The sequence below is a fragment of the Schistocerca piceifrons genome, chromosome 1 (assembly GCF_021461385.2).
Source record: "Schistocerca piceifrons isolate TAMUIC-IGC-003096 chromosome 1, iqSchPice1.1, whole genome shotgun sequence".
In the NCBI taxonomy this organism is placed as follows: Eukaryota; Metazoa; Arthropoda; class Insecta; order Orthoptera; family Acrididae; genus Schistocerca; species Schistocerca piceifrons.
This window is the reverse complement of record NC_060138.1, coordinates 129509528-129531384: the sequence shown is the minus strand read 5'-3', so window position 1 is coordinate 129531384 and position 21857 is coordinate 129509528. Positions and strand designations below refer to the sequence as shown.

The window sequence follows — 21857 nt, the reverse complement described above, 5'->3', positions numbered from 1 at the left end:
GTCTCCACTCCATATCCTTGGGGGTGAATGCTCGGGGTCTTGGCTCCTATACAGGGCCATGTGGGGAAAACCGGCAAATTTTTTCGTGTTGAAGTTAGGGGACGAAGAGTGAGGAATGGGCGGATTCTTCCTCAGCTGTCTCTGCCTCTGCTACTTTTTCAGTCTCTCTGTCCCACTGTCATTGTCTTTGCTTGCCATATTCTTTTTCTCTCCCATTGCTACTGCCTCTTGCCTTCTCGCTTATAGTTTACCGTCTCCACTCCATATCCTTGGGGGTGAATGCTCGGGGTCTTGGCTCCTATACAGGGCCATGTGGGGAAAACCGGCAAATTTTTTCGTGTTGAAGTTAGGGGACGAAGAGTGAGGAATGGGCGGATTCTTCCTCAGCTGTCTCTGCCTCTGCTACTTTTTCAGTCTCTCTGTCCCACTGTCATTGTCTTTGCTTGCCATATTCTTTTTCTCTCCCATTGCTACTGCCTCTTGCCTTCTCGCTTATAGTTTACCGTCTCCACTCCATATCCTTGGGGTGAATGCTCGGGGTCTTGGCTCCTATACAGGGCCATGTGGGGAAAACCGGCAAATTTTTTCGTGTTGAAGTTAGGGGACGAAGAGTGAGGAATGGGCGGATTCTTCCTCAGCTGTCTCTGCCTCTGCTACTTTTTCAGTCTCTCTGTCCCACTGTCATTGTCTTTGCTTGCCATATTCTTTTTCTCTCCCATTGCTACTGCCTCTTGCCTTCTCGCTTATAGTTTACCGTCTCCACTCCATATCCTTGGGGTGAATGCTCGGGGTCTTGGCTCCTATACAGGGCCATGTGGGGAAAACCGGCAAATTTTTTCGTGTTGAAGTTAGGGGACGAAGAGTGAGGAATGGGCGGATTCTTCCTCAGCTGTCTCTGCCTCTGCTACTTTTTCAGTCTCTCTGTCCCACTGTCATTGTCTTTGCTTGCCATATTCTTTTTCTCTCCCATTGCTACTGCCTCTTGCCTTCTCGCTTATAGTTTACCGTCTCCACTCCATATCCTTGGGGGTGAATGCTCGGGGTCTTGGCTCCTATACAGGGCCATGTGGGGAAAACCGGCAAATTTTTTCGTGTTGAAGTTAGGGGACGAAGAGTGAGGAATGGGCGGATTCTTCCTCAGCTGTCTCTGCCTCTGCTACTTTTTCAGTCTCTCTGTCCCACTGTCATTGTCTTTGCTTGCCATATTCTTTTTCTCTCCCATTGCTACTGCCACTTGCCTTCTCGCTTATAGTTTACCGTCTCCACTCCATATCCTTGGGGGTGAATGCTCGGGGTCTTGGCTCCTATACAGGGCCATGTGGGGAAAACCGGCAAATTTTTTCATGTTGAAGTTAGGGGACGAAGAGTGAGGAATGGGCGGATTCTTCCTCAGCTGTCTCTGCCTCTGCTACTTTTTCAGTCTCTCTGTCCCACTGTCATTGTCTTTGCTTGCCATATTCTTTTTCTCTCCCATTGCTACTGCCTCTTGCCTTCTCGCTTATAGTTTACCGTCTCCACTCCATATCCTTGGGGGTGAATGCTCGGGGTCTTGGCTCCTATACAGGGCCATGTGGGGAAAACCGGCAAATTTTTTCGTGTTGAAGTTAGGGGACGAAGAGTGAGGAATGGGCGGGGGAGGGGCGAGAGGAGTCCCGATCCCCGAAGCCTATGTATGGTCTCCAGTCGTCCCTCTTTTCAAATATCTCCTCTGTCTTTGGTTCCCACTACTGCTATTGTCTTCGTCTCTCTCTCTCTCTCTCTCTCTCTCTCTCTAAGTGGATTGTTTTTCCCTTTTTGTGCACCGACACTGGAGCGTTCTTTCACCTGGACACCTTCTTTCCCCTGTTGCAACAGGATGTGTTGCTTACATAAAATGAATTCTGCAGATCAGTAAAGTTTTGACCTGTTATTTACACACTTATACACATTTAGACACTGCCGAAGATTAGATGGGTAGTTCATATACTAATGAGGAGGTACTGAATAGAATTGGAGAGAAGAGAAATTTGTGGCACAACTTGAATAGGAGAAGGGATCAGTTGGTGGGGCATATTCTGAGGCATCAAAGGATCACCAATTTAGCATTGGAGGGCAGCGTGGAGGGTAAAAATCGTAGAGAGAGACCAAGAGATGAATACACTAAACAGATTCAGAAGGATGTAGGTTGCAGTAGGTAATGGGAGAAGAAGAAACTTGCACAGGATAGAGTAGCATGGAGAGCTGCATCAAACCATTCTCTGGACTGAAGACCACAACAACAACACATTTATACAACACAAAATCGTCTCCCATCCGATGCAAGTTTACTTTACAACACTTACGTCAAAATACACAACTTCTTAAGGTTACACCTACAATGTACTAAAAAGTGCGGTGTTTGATTTGCAAATACAAAAAATTTCGTGTGACAAAATAGTTTTCTTTAAGGTACTTATGCGCAACGGCCTTGCCGCAGTGGATACACCGGTTCCCGTGAGATCACCGAAGATAAGCGCTGTCGGACGTGGTCGGCACTTGGATGGGTGACCATCCAGGCCGCCATGCGCTGTTGCCATTTTTCGGGGTGCACTCAGCCTCGTGACGCCAATTGAGGAGCTACTCGACCGAATAGTAGCGGATTCGGTCAAGAATACAATCTTACGACCGGGAGAGCGGTGTGTTGACCCCACGCCCCTCATATCCGCATCCTCCACCGAGGATGACACGGCGGTCGGATGGTCCCGGTAGGCCACTCGTGGCCTGAAGACGGAGTGCTTAAGGTACTTATGCAACCAGCTGACACCATCGAATAATTTTCAAGTCAAGGCAGCCTTTGTAGGCGTGAAAAGCCCACTGTGCAGAGACAGCGCTTCATAAAGTTCTGCTGGTGAGAAAATGGCGACTAAAAACATAGTTTGGTGACATCAAAACACTTGCGATGATCCTAGGACACTTTCCATGTGTTCACGACGTCAGATAAAACTACATTTACGTCTTAGACCAGATATTACGTGCATATTTTACGCGTGCAAGAATGGAAATTTTGAACCTCTGGACCTCTGTAACGGTTAATATCGGAATAAGTTTCAAGGTCACCAGAAATAATCATCTTAAGAACCTATGTCAAAAATTTCGAGGGTTTGCTATGAATATAGAATTGCCCCACAACTGATACTTTTAGTAATCAAAAATCAAGATTTTTCGGGGTTTTCTCAGGAACTGTTTTTGACCAAATGGTGCTTTCATACGCCGCCTGAAGCCCATCCTAGAACACACTTCATACAAAAGGACCATATGCCTAATTTGCCTGCGCTGGAGAAAGTCTGTGATGTTTAAATTTTAACCCTGTACTGCAGTATAACCACAGTAGGTCTGTTCTTCCGGTAAGTTTACAAATGTCTTCTTCTAGAAATAGTACACAGCCAATCAGATGCAAATTCTACATCTACATCCATACTCCGCAGGCCACCTGACGGTGCGTGGCGGAGGGTACCTTGAGTACCTCTATCGGTTTATCGGTTCTCCCTTCTATTCCAGTCTCGTATTGTTCGCTGAAAGAAAGGATTGTCGGTATGCCTCTGTGTGGGCTCTAATCTCTCTGATTTTATCCTCATGGTCTCTTCGCGAGATATACGTAGGAGGGAGCAATATACTGCTTGACACTTCGGTGGAGGTATGTTCTCGAAACTTCAACAAAAGCCCGTACCGAGCTACTGAGCGTCTCTCCTGCAGAGTCTTCCACTGGAGTTTATCTATCATTTCCGTAACGCTTTCGCGATAACTAAATGATCCTGTAACGAAGCGCGCTGCTCTCCGTTGGATCTTCTCTATCTCTTCTATCAACCCTATCTGGTACGGATCCCACACTGCTGAACAGTATTCAAGCAGTGGGCGAACAAGCGTACTGTAACCTACTTCCTTTGTTTTCGGATTGCATTTCCTTAGGATTCTTCCAATGAATCTCAGTCTGGCATCTGCTTTACCATCGATCAACTTTATATGATCATTCCATTTTAAATCACTCCTAATGCGTACTCCCAGATAATTTATGGAATTAACTGCTTCCAGTTGCTGACCTGCTATTTTATAGCTAAATGATAAGGGATCTTTCTTTCTATGTATTCGCAGCACATTACACTTGTCTACATTGAGATTAAATTGCCATTCCCTGCACCATGCGTCAATTCGCTGCAGATTGGAAGGTTTATTAAAAGTCTTCTTCAAAAGACAATATTGACAACTCGATTAACATGTTGAGGCAGAGGTACCTTAAAGTTTAGGCGAAAGGCGCCTCCATAACAAATTAGAACATGCACTGGTTGCACATTGATGAGGAAATGTCAACCGACAACAGCCATGTTGTTCAAAAATGATTCAAATGGCTCTAAGCACTATGGGATTTAACATCTGAGGTCATCAGTTCCCTAGACTTAGAACTACTTAAATCTAACTAACCTAAGAACATCACACACATCCATGCCCGAGGCAGGATTCGAACCTGCGATCGTAGCAGCAGCGCGGTTCCGGGCTGAAGCACCTAGAACAGCTCGGCCACAACAGCCGGCACCATGTTGTGTATGTTTAATTTAAAAAATGGTTCAAATGGCTCTGAGCACTATGGGACTTAACTGCTGAGGTCATTAGTCCCCTAGAACTTAGAACTAGTTAAACCTAACTAACCTAAGGACATCACAAACATCCATGCCCGAGGCAGGATTCGAACCTACGACCGTAGCGGTCTTGCGGTTCCAGACTGCAGCGCCTTTAACCGCACGGCCACTTCGGCCGGCGTTTAATTTAATATGGGGGTAAAATTTTATATTTGACTAACGCCTTACGGCTATACTTTAACGTACCTTTGCTACAACACTTAATTCACTTCTCAATATTTTCTTCTGAAGAAGACGTTTTCATAAACATTTAAATCATGTCTTAATAAACCTTCCAATTTGCAACTGATTGGCTGTTTACTAGTTCTACAGGATGATTTCGTTCTCCGGTTGCTGCTGCAGACACGCACAGAATTTTAAAAGACTTTCAAATGGTCTAAAGAGCATTGACCGCTTATCTCTGTGATCAATAGAGCCCGAGATACGATCGCCTGAAAAGTCACATTTTCGCGCGCGGCTTCTTGGAAAATATTGATATCGTGCACTGACCCACTACTATGTAGTATCCTGGTCGTGCGGTTCTAGGCGCTTCAGTTTGGAACCGCGTGAACGCTACGGTCGCAGGTTCGAATCCTGCCTGGGGCAAGGATGGTTGTGATGTCCTTAGGTTAGTTCGGTTTAAGTAGCACTAAGTTCTAGGGGACTGATGACCTCAGAAGTTAAATCCCATAGTGCTCAGAGCCATTTGAACCATATGTAGTATCCAGTCTTGAGGTAATGGCTGATATCATAATTGTCACAAGAAGACGTACAGAGAGAGTGATGAGTTAACGGGTGAACGGAAGGCCACTCACCAGAGCACAGCGCCGTGTGTTGTCTGTCGGCTCGCTAAGTGGTGTTTGTTTATGCCATTGACAGCGCGGCGCAAACGGCCTCGCATAAATGCGTCGACAGGTGTCGGCGCAACACAATGGCAGCCATTCAGCGTAAATTGCCTGCCAGCCGGACGGCCCGTTTAAGCAGCGACAATTACAGGGCGGCCTTCGGGGCGCGCCGCCGGCACGGCAGTTTATGGCATCGGCGGACCAACATGGGCATACGTACAGAAGGCGGTGACTCATTGTGCTGCTCCAGAGATTACCTTCTCCCCGGTAAAAGCAGCGCTGAGCAAGGCGTCGGTCGCCATCCTAGACCTACATTTCGATGAGGTTAGCCGGTCGCCGCCAAACAAGTCCAGGGACGGCGGGCGGGTTCCAGTCGGCGGATTGCGTTACGTTGCGTGCACTCGACGCTCCACGGTCACACACGTCAATGTTATTTGTCTTCGCAGTTGTTACTCAAGACTAACCAGTAAGCTCCAGTGGCTTGAGTTGCAAGTAATGATGACCTATTTTATTACGATGTCCATTTCACACAGCTGTGTTTAGTGTCGTTTATTAATCGCTGTCGATTTCAAGACACTGAAGACTTCACCATCAGGCACCTAGGACTCTAACAAAAAATAAGTATTACGGTGGCAAACGAAAGTTAGGCACGATTGTTATTATTGTTATTCTCTTATTAGAAACATGCATGTTATACACAGTCATGACTATATTCAAGGGAGAGCGGATTCTGTTCGAAGTCCATCATGCTTCACATGTCCAAACTGGAGTAGGGACTTCTTCTCTTGAGTGGGAATTTTCAGCCACAGCAGACGCTGCACAATCTGAACCAAGAATGATGCACCATCATCCTTTGAGGATGGACGGATGCCAAAGTATGACTAGATATGGTAGACCACTTTCCCGCGAAAGGCAAAGGTCCCGAGTTCGAGACTCGGTCCGGCACACAGTTTTAATCTGCCAGGAAGTTTCACATCAGCGCACACTCCGCTGCAGAGTGAAAATCTCATTCTGGAAACATCCCCCAGGCTGTGGTTAAGCCATGTCTCCGCAATATCCTTTTTTTCAGGAGTGCTACTTCTGCAAGGTTTCGCAGAGCTTCTGTGAAGTTTGGAAGGTAGGAGACGAGGCACTGGCAGAAGTAAAGCTGTGAGGACGGGGCGTGAGTCGTGCTTGGGTAGCTCAGATGGTAGAGTTCTTGCCTGCGAAAGGCAAAGGTCCCGAGTTCGAGTCTCGGTCCGGCACACAGTTTTAATGTGCCAGGAAGTTTCATATCAGCGCACATTCCGCTGCAGAGTGAAAAACTCATTCTGGAAGGTATGGCAATATTGCTTTAGCCCAAAAGTTGGCCACTTCCAATGCATTTTCTGTACCCTGATGGAGTCCATCTTCTGTGCAAGAGACGGGCCACAGTTGGCATTCAGTCACACTGAGTATCATCTTGATCAGTGTATTCCCCATTTTGCCAAATTAAACTTTGATCTCGCAGTTTTGAACATTGCTGTCTCTCAGAAATCCTAGATAAGTTCCAACGGAGAAATAACATAGCCAACCGGTCGCAAATAATTTTTAATACACTGACCTAGGTTTCAACTCCTCTAAGGATGTGTTCATCAGAATGAAATTTTAGCAATCGTACAGTCATATTGTGAGCAGGCAGGGAGAACTACAAGATAAGTACTGTGGTGTCACCGCCAGACACCACACTTGCTAGGTGGTAGCCTTTAAATCGGCCGCGGTCCGGTAGTATACGTCGGACCCGCGTGTCGCCACTGTCAGTGATTGCAGACCGAGCGCCGCCACACGGCAGGTCTAGAGAGACTTCCTAGCACTCGCCCCAGTTGTACAGCCGACTTTGCTAGCGATGGTTCGCTGACAAATTACGCTCTCATTTGCCGAGACGATAGTTAGCATAGCTTTCAGCTACGTCATTTGCTACGACCTAGCAAGGCGCCATTATCAATTGCTATTTATCTTGTGATGCATGTACCGTCAGAGCGATGTTTACCAATTATGGATTAAAGTTCAGTATTCCAACAGATACGTACTATTTTTGCTAGTCTCATATCCCTGACCTGTTCCAGACCTCACGCCACCCTGCGTGAGCTTAATCGCGTGCCTTTCGGCTACCCGTCACTGTGGATTGGCTGTCTTGCCAGTCCACAACAAGTACATCTTCTGTTTGGTGTTATCCTGTCCAGCTTTCCTAAGACGACTGTTGCTGCAACACACTGTAGCGCACCTCTCCTTACCACTGTGTATGAAGTCACACAGAGCACAGACTACCATGCAAATTTTTGTTTCACATACAACTTGAGAAAGCCTTATTTACGGCAGGCCAGAGTGGCCGTGCGGTTCTAGGCGCTACAGTCTGGAGCCGAGCGACCGCTTCAGCCGCAGGTTCGCATCCTGCCTCGGGCATGGATGTGTGTGATGTCCTTAGGTTAGGTTAGGTTTAATTAGTTCTAAGTTCTAGGAGACTGATGACTTCAGAAGTTAAGTCCCATAGTGCTCAGAGCCATCTGATTTTTTATATTATTGAAATTAAAACTTTCTCGAAAATCTTGAAGTCCCTGGGACGGATATCATACCTGCATCAATGTCGATAACAGGCAAAAATGGTCGATGTTATCGATTCCCAGAATGGATGGAATGTCTATATACGTAACTAAGTTTGTGCTGAACCCTCAGTTACGTGCTGAATGCTCAATGCACCTGGCCTATTCACACATGTCCAATTTTTTTACTGCTATTTCATCTTCCTCGCCCCACTCTGGAGCCGAACGCTTTAAAAATATGAACAAAGACGTAACAACTATGATGAAAAGTCGAGAAATAGAGACATAGAACATACAGAGGGCCGGCCGGTGTGGCCGTGCGGTTAAAGGCGCTTCAGTCTGGAACCGCGTGACCGCTACGGTCGCAGGTTCGAATCCTGCCTCGGGCATGGATGTGTGTGATGTCCTTAGGTTAGTTAGGTTTAATTAGTTCTAAGTTCTAGGCGACTGATGACCTCAGAAGTTAAGTCGCATAGTGCTCAGAGCCATTTGAACATACAGAGAAATTACCGATAGCAGAGAATACCCTCACGGAAGACCATACCTTTGACTTTCAGACATCCAAGATACCTGAATGAGATTTTCACTCTGCAGCGGAGTGTGCGCTAATATGAAACTTCCTGGCAGATTAAAACTGTGTGCCGGACCGAGACTCGAACTCGGGACCTCTGCCTTTCGCGGGCAAGTGCTCTACCAACTGAGCTACCCAAGCACGACTCACGCCCCGTCCTCACAACTTTACTTCTGCCAGTACCTCGTCTCCTACCTTGAAACTTTACAGAAGCTCTCCTGCGAACCTTGCAGAACGAGGTAGGAGACAAGGTACTGACAGAAGTAGAGTTGTGAGGACGGGGCGTGTGTCGTGCTTGGGTAGCTCTGTTGCTAGAGCACTTGCCCGCGAAAGGCAAAGGTCCCGAGTTCGAGTCTCGGTCCGGCACACAGTTTTAATCTGCCAGGAAGTTTCATCCAAGATACCTGTCCGACCAACTGGCTACTGGTGCGGCGTCGTAACAGGATCCTCTGAAATACGGATTCATGAGAATCTGGTCTACAGGGACGAAGGATACCAAATGACTGCAATGTGGAATCCAGCTATACGACGAGAACGTTCCCAGCACCATCCATCTCACAAGGCGCATCCGGAATGCCTAGGCAGGAATGCGAACGCGCACCCCCTACCCCCATCGCAACAATCCTGACGTCAGGAACTACCTGAAGATGGCAGCGTGTACGTCTGCCGAAATATTATGGAGAAATTACGACGCTACGCGGTCGGATACCCGAGAACTGTTCAAACGCGTCGGTGATTCTTTAACTTTGGTGCGATCACCGATCTGCACTGGCGACCGGATCGAAAGATAATATCCTCATTTTGCTGCAAACTACTAGGCCTTTATTTACACTCCTGGAAATGGAAAAAAGAACACATTGACACCGGTGTGTCAGACCCACCATACTTGCTCCGGACACTGCGAGAGGGCTGTACAAGGAATGATCACACGCACGGCACAGCGGACACACCAGGAACCGCGGTGTTGGCCGTCGAATGGCGCTAGCTGCGCAGCATTTGTGCACCGCTGCCGTCAGTGTCAGCCAGTTTGCCGTGGCATACGGAGCTCCATCGCAGTCTTTAACACTGGTAGCATGCCGCGACAGTGTGGACGTGAACCGTATGTGCAGTTGACGGACTTTGAGCGAGGGCGTATAGTGGGCATGCGGGAGGCCGGATGGACGTACCGCCGAATTGCTCAACACGTGGGGCGTGAGGTCTCCACAGTACATCGGTGTTGTCGCCAGTGGTCGGCGGAAGGTGCACGTGCCCGTCGACCTGGGACCGGACCGCAGCGACGCACGGATGCACGCCAAGACCGTAGGATCCTACGCAGTGCCGTAGGGGACCGCACCGCCACTTCCCAGCAAATTAGGGACACTGTTGCTCCTGGGGTATCGGCGAGGACCATTCGCAACCGTCTCCATGAAGCTGGGCTACGGTCCCGCACACCGTTAGGCCGTCTTCCGCTCACGCCCCAACATCGTGCAGGCCGCCTCCAGTGTTGTCGCGACAGGCGTGAATGGAGGGACGAATGGAGACGTGTCGTCTTCAGCGATGAGAGTCGCTTCTGCCTTGGTGCCAATGATGGTCGTATGCGTGTTTGGCGCCGTGCAGGTGAGCGCCACAATCAGGACTGCATACGACCGAGGCACACAGGGCCAACACCCGGCATCATGGTGTGGGGAGCGATCTCCTACACTGGCCGTACACCACTGGTGATCGTCGAGGGGACACTGAATAGTGCACGGTACATCCAAACCGTCATCGAACCCATCGTTCTACCATTCCTAGACCGGCAAGGGAACTTGCTGTTCCAACAGGACAATGCACGTCCGCATGTATCCCGTGCCACCCAACGTGCTCTAGAAGGTGTAAGTCAACTACCCTGGCCAGCAAGATCTCCGGATCTGTCCCCCATTGAGCATGTTTGGGACTGGATGAAGCGTCGTCTCACGCGGTCTGCACGTCCAGCACGAACGCTGGTCCAACTGAGGCGCCAGGTGGAAATGGCATGGCAAGCCGTTCCACAGGACTACATCCAGCATCTCTACGATCGTCTCCATGGGAGAATAGCAGCCTGCATTGCTGCGAAAGGTGGATATACACTGTACTAGTGCCGACATTGTGCATGCTCTGTTGCCTGTGTCTATGTGCCTGTGGTTCTGTCAGTGTGATCATGTGATGTATCTGACCCCCGGAATGTGTCAATAAAGTTTCCCCTTCCTGGGACAATGAATTCACGGTGTTCTTATTTCAATTTCCAGGAGTGTATTTAATGTGCTCACGAGAGAGCCGGCTAGTAAGTACCGTGGTGACATAAATTGTGGTACAACTTTTGTTTAGTATTGGTGGTGACACGTGCAGGAGAGCACCACAGCTCACTCGCGTACGCTTTGTCTGCTTGCTGCATGGGAAATGACCTCATTGTGGAGAGTAATCGCGCATCATGCGAAATGAGGGCGCGGAAACCAGCGCAGGCACACGTCGTCCACGCTTCATCTCCTAAGGCTGTCGGACGACGGGAAATAAACCGTCGCACGCCTTCCATGCGTTCGAGCTTGCTTGTGAGGCGTGTGCTGCTGCTGCTGTTGACAGCGCAGCTGCGAAATTTCTACTCGTCACTTGGTAGCTGCTGAAATTTTAAGTGCACAATGGTTCGCGTGAAGGAAGTAGGCCGGCCGCTGTAGCCGAGCGGTTCTATGCGCTTCAGACCGGAACCGCGCTGCTGCTACGGTCGCAGGTTCGAATCCTGCCTCGGGCATGGATGTGTGTGATATCCCTAGGTTAGTTAGGTTTAATTAGTTCTAAGTTGTAGGGGACTGATGACCACAGCAGTTAAGTCCCATAGTGCTCAGAGCCATTTGAACCATTTTTGAAGGAAGTAGACCGTGATGCCAATCAAAACCTATTTAAAACCACTGTATTCTTGTCGAGCATAATCTACTCAAACATTCTCGCGCACATTCTCATAACAATTAGCTTATAAAGTCAAATCCCTCGCGGTCAAAGCACGTCTCAAGCCGATCTTGAAAGACAACTCCCTCCAGCTACTGGTTGAAATTTGGGGACCTTCTCTATAGACGACCTTTTCTCTTACGCCGCGCGGTCTTGGGGGCGCCCTGCCACGGTTTGCGCGGATTCTGCCTTGGGCATGGGTATGTTATTGTCCTTAGCGTAAGTTAGTTTATGTTAGATTAAGTAGTGTGTAAGCCCAGTGACCGATGGTCTCTGCTGTTTGGTCCCATAGGAACCTACCACAAATTTCCAATTTTTTCTTTATTTTACAGGGATTCGCAGAAGTCACTTCACAATATGGAAAAGAAAAGAAAATGCGCTACGGTAATACTGTCCCACATGGTCTCCAATTGCCTGTTAATAAAAGAGCATCATCACGAACCATACTACCTCAAATGCTGGATAAGATCTCCATCTAAATGACTACGTGTTCTTTCCACCTACATTTCATTTACATTATATTCATAATTAGGCTTTCCACTTCAGGATCTTCCATGACCAAATTGTTTGTATTTCGGTCATTTTTAGCAATTCCCAAGACGACTCTTTGCAGTGCTCACTCCGCAATGGTTTCTCCCACTGAAGTCCATGCTCAACTGCGAGAAGTCTCTCTTTCTTTCAGAGACACATACTAAGCTTAGTTTTGGAAGCACTACTCCCAAACACACGTCAAGCGGTTTGTACTCTTCTGCTTATCGAGTTGCCAACCCACAGCTGTACTGAACTGTCCAATATACAAAGAAATAATGGAATTTTGTGTATCGTTATCGTTAATTAGTACCATTTTTCTTTCCGATATGTTGCTTGTTCGTTGTAAAAGACAATTTTAAGGGGAAATTTTAGTAAAAATGTCTGAAATCTTTTTAAAAAATATATTGCGTTTTCAGAAAGTGTAATAGTGTATTTTCCCACCTTTATGATTTATTTTTATGTGCATTAGGCTGTAGTCCAAGGCCTGTCTAATGTTTGGTCTTCCAGTGTCGGAGATATCATCAGTGGCTATATCGGCTCCTTGACTTCAGAAATGCATTTGACACTGTACCGCGCTGCTACTGGTGAAAAAAATACGAGCTTATCGAGTATCGGACCAGACGTGCTATTGGATTCAAGACTTCCTTGCATACAGAACTGAACACGTCACTCTTAATGGAACACAATCGACAGGTGTAAAGGTAATTTCGGGAGTACTACAAAGAAGTGTGACAGGACCGTTACTGTTTACAACGTGTGGAAATGATGTACTAGAGACCGTCGGAAGCTGTTTAAGGCTGTTCGCAGGTGATGTGGTTCTCTATGAGAAAGTAGTAACGTCAGAAGACAGTATCGATTTGCAGAATGTTTTGCATGGGATTGATAATTGGTGCAGGCTCAACGTAAATTAATGTAGAATACCGCGGATACACAGAAAAGAAATATCCTGGTGTGGAAGTACTCTGTTGATGAGAAATTTCTGGGAACAGTATACTAAACTGAACTAAACTCAGTCCGAAGAGGCCACGGAGGCCCAACGGTACCGACCGGCCGCCGTGTTATCATCAGCCAACAGGCATCACTGGATGTGGAGATGGAGGGGAATGTGGTCACGACACCTCTCTCCCGGCCGCTGTCAGTTTACGAGACCGGAGCAGTTTCTTCTCAGTCAAGTAGCTCCTCAGTTTGCCTCACAAGGGGCGAGTGCACCCCGCTTGCCAACAGCGCTGGACAGATCAAATGGGCGCCCATCCAAGTGCTAGCCCAGCCCGACATCGCTTAACTTCGGTGATCTGACGGGAACCGGTGTTACCACTGCGGCAAGGCCGTTGAAGGAAACAATATACACAGTAAAATATCTATGATTAACTATCCAGAGCGACCTTCTACATCCACATCTACATCTATACTCCGCGAGCCACCTTACGGTGTGTGGCGGAGGGTACTTATTGTACCACTATCTGATCCCCCCTTCCCTGTTCCATTCACGAATTGTGCGTGGGAAGAACGACTGCTTGTAAGTCTCCGTATTTGCTCTAATTTCTCGGATCTTTTCGTTGTGATCATTACGCGAGATATATGTGGGCGGTAGTAATATGTAGCCCATCTCTTCCCGGAATGTGCTCTCTCGTAATTTCAATAATAAACCTCTCCGTATTGCGTAACGCCTTTCTTGAAGTGTCCGCCACTGGAGCTTGTTCAGCATCTCCGTAACGCTCTCGCGCTGACTAAATGTCCCCATGACGAATCGCGCTGCTTTTCGCTGGATCATGTCTATCTCTTCTATTAATCCAACCTGGTAAGGGTCCCATACTGATGAGCAATACTCAAGAATCGGACGAACAAGCGTTTTGTAAGCTACTTCTTTCGTCGATGAGTCACATTTTCTTAGAATTCTTCCTATGAATCTCAACCTGGCGCCTGCTTTTCCCACTATGTATGCGCATTATATTACATTTATCTACGTTTAGGGAAAGCTGCCAGCTGTCGCACCATGCATTAATCCTCTGCAGGTCCTCCTGGAGTACGTACGAGTCTTCAGATCGCTCCGGATAGTAACTCCTAAGTATTTTACGGTCGTTACCGCTTCCAATGATTTACCACCTATGGCATAATCGTACTGGAATGGATTTCTGCCCCTATGTATGCGCATTATATTACATTTATCTACGTTTAGGGAAAGCTGCCAGCTGTCGCACCATGCATTAATCCTCTGCAGGTCCTCCTGGAGTACGTACGAGTCTTCTGATGTTGCTACTTTCTTGTAGACAACCGTGTCATCTGCAAATAGCCTCACGGAGCTACCGATGTTGTCAACTAAGTCATTTATGTATATTGTAAACAATAAAGGTCCTATCACGCTTCCCTGCGGTACTCCCGAAATTACCTCTACATCTGCAGATTTTGAACCGTTAAGAATGACATGTTGTGTTCTTTCTTCTAGGAAATCCTGAATCCAATCACAAACCTGGTCCGATATTCCGTAAGCTCGTATTTTTTTCACTAAACGTAAGTGCAGAACCGTATCAAATGCCTTCCTGAAGTCCAGGAATACGGCATCAATCTGCTCGCCAGTGTCTACGGCACTGTGAATTTCTTGGGCAAATAGGTAATAACCACATAAAACAAATAGCAGGAAAAATGCGATTCGTGCAATTCGTTCACGAAAGGAGGAGTTTACAAGGCGTTTGCTCGACCGATTCTTGAGTATCGTTCATCAATCTGGGACCCTCACCATGTAGGACCGATAGAAGAGATAGGTAAGATCCAACGAAACGCATCGTCACTTGATGGGCCCCGAAACGTTACACTCAACAAGCTGCGGTGGGCGAAGTTACAAGAGAGGCGATGTATATCACGGAGAGGTTTACTATTGGAATTTCGAGAGAGCACTTTCTGGGAAGAGGCGAGCAACATCTTACTTCCTCCCACATACGTCTCGCGAAATGACGACGAGAAAATTCGAGAAATTGAGAGCTAATACAGACGCTTACCGACAACCATTCTTCCCACGTGACATTCGGGGGGCGGGGGAGGGCGAGGCGGAATCAGGTAGTGATAATAGAACTACCCTCCACCACACCCCGTCCGGTGGCTTGCGGAGTACTGATGTAGATGTAGAGGCAGTTACAATCTGAATCACAGCACGCCAAGCTGTTTAGACGTATCCACGCAATGGTCTTTAGAGAGTCATGAAAGTAGTGCCTAGGATCACATAGTCCCGTTGGGATCGTTTCGGGGTAACCAATGGTTTTTAGAACTATATTTATTCGGATTATTTGCTTGTTTCATTGTGTCCTATCTGCCACTTTCCTTTGTACCATACTAATCAAACTCCCTGTATAACGCCATACGAGATAACGGATTGAAAGTAAACAAAGGGAACACGCAAGCGTTCTCACCTGAGTGTCACTGGCAGTGAAGAACGTTCTTATGGTCAAGACAAGAGCATTCACTTTCTGCGTAAGGTGTTGAACGTGATACTTCCAACAAAGCGTTCCATCTATACTAAGTCCTAACTGGTCGACTTCAGTTGCTGTTAGACCATTCGCGGACAACAAAATTCCGCTTTCACATAAGCTCCGTATCAGAAACTGTATGCAGTGCGTTTTTGTTGTTGTTGAGGATTACGCCGCCTTTGAAATCCACGTGTTGTTATTACTGATGATGAGGTCCCATACTCCAAGGAGCGAAGAGGACGACGCGGGAGACGCGCACCGCTGTTCTAGGCAAGGTCGTAGTGGAGGTGGTTTGCCATTGCCTTCCTCCGATCGTATTGGGGATGAATAATGATGGTGAAGACGACACAACACCACCCAGTCATCCCACCTGGAATCGAACCCAGGACCCCGTGCGCGGGAAGCAAGAACGCTACCGCAAGACCACAGGGTGCGGACTGTTATCACTAGTTAACTACATCATTTATACCACGTTCCATGTCTTTCACACAGTACTTGTGTCATCTGTAGAGAGAAATATTTTTTTGTTACATGTCATACAGAGTGAAAAATCACGGAAGTAATTAAACTTTCGCTACTTGAAGCAGTGTGGACGGAAAAACTATTTACCGTATGGGTACCCAACTGTATGGGAATGATGTTCAGACTGTGCACTGCGAAATTTGCGTTGTTAGTAGTGTTAGTGTCATGACTTGACATTAAGCACCGGTAGTGTCACAGCGACGTAGGACTGAAATACGAGCATCTGCGTGCCGTATAGTTGCAGGCAGTCAACATGGATGTGTACAAGATGAGCAGGGCTTTACTGGTAAGCTACTTTATCAAAACAACAGGACTAGTGCTGCCGCTCTTCGTGAGTGTCGTCGCATTAATGGAACACAGAAGTGCACTTTCCGCACCGGGATTGAAGAACATGATTCGGAAATTCCAATTAATTGGCGACGTGGGAATTGCTCCTGGGAGAGATCGACGGTCAACTGCGTGACAAATTGTTGACGAATTTACTGTTGCTGTGGCTGAGAACGCTGGACGCAGTGTGCGATGTCCAAGCAGCGCACGAGCTGTGTCACGTCAGCTGAACATTCCATGCTCCATCGTTCGAAACGTACTGCGAAGAATTGTGAAATGGTATGTCAACACTCATGCTCATAAATTAAGGATAATTGCAGAATGTCGTGCTACACAACGTGGCATTACACAAAAACTGGCGCTAACAGCATAGGCACATAGGGAACACACACGACACAGATCTGTAAGTCCACGGTATTAATGATAAGTTAAGAAAACCGTCGCGAAACACATGCGCTACAAAATGCCACTGTTTCCTGTGCATGTACCCCGACATCCATATGGGATATGATCAGCATACACACGTACACAGGCCACAAAACGGGTTGGCAAACTCTGGGTCAGGTGGTCGAGCAGCTGCTGGGGTATAGCCTCCCATTCCCGCACCAGTGCCTGTCAGAGCTGCTGAAGTCTCGTAGGGGTTTCAAGACGTGCAGCGATACGTCGACCGAGAGCATTCCAGACATGCTCGATGGAGTTTAGGTCTGGAGAACAGGCAGACCATTCGCCTGATCTGTTTCAAAGTACTCCTCCACGATGGCAGCTCGGTGGTGCCGTGCGTTATCAGGAGGAAGGTGGGATCCACTGCACCCCTGAAAAGGCGGACATACTGGTACAAAATGAGGTCCCGATACACCTGACGTGTTACAGTTCCGTCCGCAGCTCGTGGTCGTGCGGTAGCGTTCTCGCTTCCCGCGCCTGGGTTCCCGGGTTCGATTCCCGGCGGGGTCAGGGATTTTCTCTGTCTCGTGATGACTGGGTGTTGTGTGATGTCCTTAGGTTAGTTAGGTTGAAGTAGTTCTAAGTTCTAGGGGACTGATGACCATAGATGTTAAGTCCCATAGTGCTCAGAACCATTGTTACAGTTCCTCTGTCAAAGACATGCAGGGGTGTACGTGCACCAGTCATTTTCAAACCACCCCACACCATCAAACCACGACCTCTATACAGGTCACTTTCAAAGAAATTAAGGGGTTGATATCTGGTCCCTGGTTCACGCTAGCGGCGAGAATCACTGTTCAGACTATACCTGGACTCGTCCGTGAACATAACCTGGGACCACTGTTCCAATGAGCATCTACTGTGTTCTTGACACCAGGCTTTACGGGCTCTCCTGAGACCAGGGGTCAGTGGAATGCACCTTGCAGGTCTCCGGGCGAATAAACCATGTCTGTTGAGTCGTCTGTAGACGGTGTGTCTGGAGACAACTGTTCCAGTGGCTGCGGTAAGGTTCCGAGCAAGGCTACCTGCAGTACTCCGTGGCCGTCTGCGGGCATTTATGGTGATGGTTCAAATGGCTCTGAGCACTATGGGACTCAACTTCTGTGGTCATAAGTCCCCTAGAACTTAGAACTACTTAAACCTAACTAACCTAGGGACAGCACACAACACCCAGCCATCACGAGGCAGAGAAAATCCCTGACCCCGCCGGGAATCGAACCCGGGAACCCGGGCGTGGGAAGCGAGAACGCTACCGCACGACCACGAGATGCGGGCATTTATGGTGAGATGTCGGTCTTCTTGTGGTAATGTACACTGTGGACGTCCCGTACTTTAGCGCCTGGACACGTCTCCTGTCTGCTGAAATAGTTGCCTTAATTGTGAGATCACACTTAGTGGCACACGGAGGGCCCGTGCCACGACCTGCTGCGTTTGACCAGCCTCCAGTCGCCCTAGTATTCTACCCCTCATAACGTCATCAATATGTGTTCTTTGAGCCATTTTCAACACACAGCCACCATTAGCACGTCTGAAAACGTCTGCACACTTACTCGCTGCACCGTACTCTGACATGCACCAACACACCTCTGCGTATGTGAACTGCTGCCAGCGCCACCGTGCGACGATCGTAGTACAAATGCACCGCATGGACGAACCCCGAGGTGATTTAAACCCGCAAACCGTCCACCAGAGCGTTGTTTCACCATGTATCAGCATTATCCTTAATTTATGAGCATGAGTGTAGTACTGGTCCAGGCACCGTGGATGCGGATTGTTGTCACGTTGACCAACTTTTATAGCCTGGAATGTAAACATGGTGCATAAGTAAGAAATGTTACCCTCACATGGGGAAGTTAAAATGTCTTTCTTTAAATGGTTTATTCTTTCTTCTTCTTCCACATGTCCTTACAAACGTTTCCAGAAAGTTTCATTGTCCTACAAACAGTCGGTTTTCATGGGGGCTCTCTCAAGTAACGGAAGTTCAATAATAACCATCGAGTGTACCAAGAAGAGCCAACGGCCTTGCCGCAGTGGTAACACCGGTTCTCGTCAGATCATCGAAGTCGGGCTGGGCTAGCACTTGGATGGGTGACCCTCCGGTCTGGCGAGCGCTGTTGGCAAGCGGGGTGCACTCAGCCCTTGTGAGGCAAACTGAGGAGCTACTTGCTTGAGAAGTAGCGGCTCCGGTCTCGGAAACTGACATACGGCAGGGAGAGCGGTGTGCTGACCACATCCCCCTACATATCCACATCCAGTGACGCCTGTGGGCTGAGGATGACACGGTGGCCGGTCGGTACCGTCGGTCCTTCATGGCCTGCTCAGGAGGAGTTTAGTTTTACACCAAGAAGAGGAATGGGCACGGAGCAGAACCCTGTGGAAGCCTGTAGTTTACATGGCGCCAGTCAGATTCGAACCCCTTCCCTGTTTCTGAATGTTGGACAACAGTATTCACTTCCTACGTTCCAGATGTGAACCATTGTTGAGCTTTTTCCCTGATACCAAGGTGTTCCAACAGGTAAGCGTCGCGGAAAAAGCGGCCGTGAACTGCCGTGGCCGGATCGTAGCGGGTGTTGCGGTGTGAAGCTAGCGGTCCGTGGGATCGCGGGTCCCGCATTGTGGGGCTGCAGACAGCAAGCAGCGGGCGGGCTATCTGTGTGTGGCTCGCCGGCTCCCAGACCGCTAGGCGGTGCCGCGCTCCCGCCGGGTCGACGTAACGGCTCCGCAGAATGGCGGCAATTACTCGCGGGGTATTGCCCGTACCACACCAGTCACTCACGCGCATAACCCAGGCACGGCTGGCGGTCGCCATCCCGCCTCATAACAACAAAAGCACCCATCCGCCCAGCGTCGGCAAACCAGTTAACACAGGAATTAGCTTATAATATCGGAGACGTTACTCATTACTGAGCACAGTTTATAACCCCCACCGATCTCGACGTGGGGGAAGGAGGCGGCGGGGGGGGGGGGGGAGGGGGGGGTCCTGCTTGTGTCAGTGATATACACAGTTGTACCGCAGCTGTCATCACATCGGACAGTTTCCTATGGCGAGGCCAGACTAGCATATGGTTCCTGAATATTGGCAGCATCCTTTTTAGTTCTTAACTGTCTGGTCTTGTAACATTAGTCAACATAGCCTTGCTATGTTGGTACTGAGCGCAAGTCAAAGCAAGGTGAAAACACAGTTGTCACATATCCAAAGGACATGCAGTTCCACTTAATGATGATGGTATCTAGTAAAATATTCCGGCAGTAGAATAGTACCCCATTCGGAACACCGAATGATGACTTCCTGGGTGGACGCTACCGTTGGGAAAATCAAAACTGGCGTTCTACGGGTTGTAGGAGTGTAGAATGTTAATACCCGTTAGTCAAGAAAGTGTAGTGTATAGGTCGCTCACCCATCTGACCTACAACCCCTCTACCACTTGTGTTACACGAGCGGTCTAACCCTGCAGGCGTTATATCAGCAGACTACAGAACCCCAAACAGTATGCTTGTTAGACCAGCAGAGGTGCTTCCAAAGGCCATGGATTGCAAATAGTTCCTCTAGTGTCTGTATCCAACCTGGGTATTTAGGGTGGCGCAGCGTTGCTCCAAGCCTGTCTTCCATCGACCTCGAACCAGGTGCTGACTGCACCCGTAGTTCTGCAGAGCCACGTCCGCAGATCGAGGTCTCGCGGTTGCGTTCTCGCTTCCCGATCACGGGGTCCCGGGTTCGATTCCCGGCGGGGTCAGGGATTTTCACCTGCCTCGAGATGACTGGGTATTTGTGTTGCCCCCACCGTTTCCTCATAATTCATGAAAGTGGCGAGATGGACTGGGCGCTGATAACTGCGCAGTTGAGAGCCCCACAATCCGAATCATGATCATCTGCAGAGTCTCGTTCGGAATCTTCGATAAGTATGGCGACATGCGTTCGCTGTCGCCACCGACCGAGAGAGTAGCCACGTTCTGTCATCACCGTCACCAGAGCTTGGTCCTTGCTTTGGGAATTAATAACCAGGACTTTGGTGTCGGCAATTACCCTTAAGTGCATACATTGTTGTTCTACCAACTGAATCTTAGACTGTATACTTTTCTCTTATCAAGCGAGTCTCAGACTTCGATTCGTCATCTTTGGGGCCTTTAGCACAAGTACAGACTTCTGTAGTTTAAGGCCTGATACCGCACCTTCACACTCTATTTTCATTAACTTTTCCCTGAAGAGGAGCTTTTGGTAGATGATTTTTTTTAATAAAGCCGCTCTACTTTGTTTACCTGGGCTGTGTTCTCACTGCACCTCAACCAATGAAAGACATATCAGTTGGTGACGTAGTTTTCGGGCCTCAGCTCCTCCATCGGCTACACTGCCACATTTCGTCCCATAGCCAGTGACGACGAAAAATTTTTCTGAGAACCAGAATTTCCACCGAGCGGGCGGTGTAGTGAGGGGCGTTTTTCCCGTTGGGATTGTGCGGAGCTGGTGTGGTCGCTGAGTACGTGTCCGACGAGAGTACCGTACTCGAGGCAGAGGAGCCAATTTGGAGTGCTGTTCACAAACAGCGATGGCCGTCTGCTGGTTTGGTGGCTAAACGGCTGCTTAAAGCATTATTTTGTCCCACAGCCTGGTTACAGTAGAAGTACGAGTACAGTTACGCTATTATATACTATTATATGACCTGACTGCACTACTGACCGTATTTCACGAAACATCTGGTTGGTCTAAGTGATTTGATGTTAGTAGCTTAAGAATTTTTGGCATATTGCAGCCCCGTCAGCAACTGTGATAGACTAATATATTGAAGAATCAGCCTCAGTTGCGCAAATTTTCTGGTCTTTACCAGGTTTCGGTAAATTAATCTAGCCTTCTTCAGAAACATAAAATTACTATAACATGCCAAAATACGGCACAGTCAACCTTTAAATTAAAACCTATAGTACCGTGGTACCATGTCGAATTAAAACTACGTAACTGAAGTACATGGTACCAAGGTACTACAGGTTTTAATGTTGACTGTGCCTTATTCTGGCATGTTATACTAATTTTATGCTTCTGAAGA

At 48.2% G+C, this 21857-nt stretch overlaps 1 protein-coding gene and 1 pseudogene across 1 annotated transcript in view; one reads left to right on the top strand and one right to left on the bottom strand.

Moving 5' to 3' along the window:
- Positions 1-21857, bottom strand: part of LOC124788484 (probable G-protein coupled receptor Mth-like 1) — a 539206-nt gene that overhangs the window by 230867 nt on the left and 286482 nt on the right. The gene's annotated exons all lie outside the window — the stretch shown is intronic.
- On the top strand, positions 2437-2554 carry LOC124722023 (annotated as a pseudogene).